The following is a 3,195-nucleotide window of genomic DNA, read 5'->3' as shown; positions in this document are numbered from 1 at the left end:
TTGTTTTATCATGTCTCGTTCAGTCATGTCCAGTGATATCCTATTGTCTAGTTTTATTCAGTCATATCTATCAGATCATGTATGCGTATCAATGCTACCAAAAAAACACATTTGTACTTGATGACTAATGGTATAACCAAGTATATACCAGAGTAGACCCAATAAGGCGACCCAAGGGTGCAAGACTACCATTAGATTGAGAGTAATTACAACATTAGAAGTTTTAGGGTAAACTAAAAATTTAGACCCTGTACGTGGTTTATTATTTGCAACATTTTTTGTCCTTGCAGTTTTGAAATTACAAATTCGCTATTTTAGTATACAAAAACGATCAGACTTCATCCCTGGCTATAACGGCCTTCAAAAAAGACCGTTAAGTAAGGGGCTTGCTAGACTTTTACCATTTTTATTTTAAGAAATAAAATTATATATATTAATTAAAAAATATAATTTATATATATAGTCTTAGTTAGTCAACCGGATTAGTTGGTGCTCGTGTTCTTCCAGCAACTATGCTACTACTACCAACTCACCACCCATCACCTATCTTCCCCACCACATCGACCACCATGCTCCTACGATTTGGTATAATGTATCTTTGAAACTGACAAAGATGAGAGTTCAAAAGGCAAGGAGAAAGTTGGGAGAGACTTCATTAGTGTTCTCTTTGTTATTAAAATTATGGTACAATGTTGTGTAACAATTTATTTTCTAATGCAAATTATGATTTGGACCGTTTACGATGTATTTGCTAAATGTTTATGGTATTTGAATTCAAATTTTAATAATTCAAATGTCACAAAAAACAACAAAAAGTGATCAACTTTTTTTTAATTCGAAATGTGTTTCTTTTGTCTTTTTAATTCCTAATTTGCATCTTTGTCCACCTAAATTTAGATAATTACACAGAGCATCTCTAATAGAGGTAAAAACCGACAGATTCTCCAAAACTTTCTTCATGACCTAGAAAGAATAAGAAAGCCTGAAAATCTTCGAATTTGAAGAACTCTCTAAAAATGGCTACAATCATGAATGATTTTTATTTATTATATTCTTACCAATGAAAACTTTATATTAAATGTTTATAAGGGCAGGTAGTCGTACCAAAGCTCTTATATCGTGTGTCACTCGTTCATAATATTTGTAGAAGATACGTTGTCGGTTTGGTACTGTGAAACATACATTTTTTTTCATTTGAGTAATATTACCAATATTGATTTATACTGAAAAAAGGCTTGTTAGACCTAAATAATTAAAAAAATATTTGATTTTGTAACTACTTATTTCAATATATATATATATATATATATATATATATAAAGAGAGAGAGGAGCGATCAAATAAAAACCGCTTCGATTTGTGTAAACCATGTAAACCAATCTCACTCATCCATTTTATTGATCAATGGTTAAGATTAATCAAAGTTATTTAAGAAAATTAAAAATAAAAAAAAATTGAAAATACATTTTATAATACCGATAAAGGCAAAAGGGTAAAATCAAATATTCATTTATTTAAGGAAACCAGATCATGTGTATCATATTATTAATGAAACTAATCTACTTTTTGTAAAGTAATTTATTATTTTTACGTTAACATTTATTATTATTAATAAAATTAATTTATTTTTCATCTTGCAATTATTTCATGAAGAACCGCCTACATTATGCACTCGTTTCATTTTTCATTTCATCTACTGAATTAATCACCTACACCATCACTGAAACGGGTTTCACCATGAAAGCAGTTCACCACTCATTGTTCAATTACGCCATGAACCAGTTTCACCTTCATGAAACTTGTTTCATGTAAATTAATTTTTTTATTTCACTCATGATTTAATGCATTTTTTCCTTACTCCTTACAATATTCAAGATTCTGGAGAAGATTACAATCTTCAAGATCCCGAAGCAGATTCATCATGTACCCGTTTCATCGTGCAATTATTTCATGACGAACCAAATAAATTATGCACCCGTTTCATTTTCCATTTTTTCTACTAAATGGATCAACTACACCATCACTAAAACGTGGTTCACCATGAAACGATTTCATATTACTCATGAATCAATTACAATATGAATCAGTTTCATCTTCATGAAACATGTTTCATTAATATTACTTTTTTAATTTGAACCATAATTTACGATTTCATTCCATAATGCAATTCAATCTTCAAGACCCGTTTACAGATTCAATCTCATAACAATATATCAAATTCAAATTTATAATATTATAATATAATTAAATATGTAAATGTTACCATTTATACAATTTCTTTTATTACGTTTTCTTAATTAAGATTTATTAATAATTTTCATATTTAATAGAAAATATTGTAAATGACCGAAATATCCTTATTGATTAAATTTAATTAGAAAAAAATGAAATTTTTCTATTGGTCGAAATTGGTTTACACGGTTTCTTAGAAATGCATGATTTTCATTTGAACGTGCCCATATATATACATACATACATATATATATATATATATATATATTAATGACTTGTTGTTAATCATAATATAAGGTGATGTTATATTTGTGTAATTTTTAACATTTACTTTCTAGTAATCAACATCTAACAGTTTATCAGGTAAGTTTTTTTTTTTCAAACTTGATTAATCGATTGTCCAACCGTTATCTTTTTTAAAAGTTATTTCTAATAGTGTGTCAATAAACTTTAGAAATTCTTTTTCCCAACTTTTTTCAATTATGTCTTTTAAATTATTCCAATTAATCTTTAATTATACTGTTGAATAACTTTTTTTTATCGATTGACAGGTAATTATTACTGGCGACTGGTTTGTTGGTTATTTTGTCATCAGAATCAAAATCATCCTCCTTAAAATGTACCACCACATCTATTGGTTTTCATATTGAATCCTTTCAAATCACTGATTCCATCGTCAATATTAATGATTAATTACATCTCTCTATCAAATAATCCATAATTACTTCTTTCGAAGGAGAGAAATCTCCGATTCTATCGACGTTGTTTACTGATAACCAATAGGATTAAGAAGCAGGTGGAGAAGATGGTGTGAATTTTGGTGCAGAATGGAAGCAAATGGATGCCGAACTGGGAGAAGGCTAATTGGAAGAAGTGGATTTGGAGGATGACGAGAGAATGTTGGTTGGAGACAGAGAAAGAAGGGTGTAGAGGGGTGAACTTGGTATCTGTAGTAGTTACGGC

The sequence above is a fragment of the Cynara cardunculus genome, assembly GCF_001531365.2.
Source record: "Cynara cardunculus var. scolymus isolate 2C chromosome LG 13, CcrdV1, whole genome shotgun sequence".
NCBI classification, from domain to species: domain Eukaryota; kingdom Viridiplantae; phylum Streptophyta; class Magnoliopsida; order Asterales; family Asteraceae; genus Cynara; species Cynara cardunculus.
The sequence above is the reverse complement of the archived record's forward strand: the minus strand, read 5'-3'. Positions refer to the sequence as shown.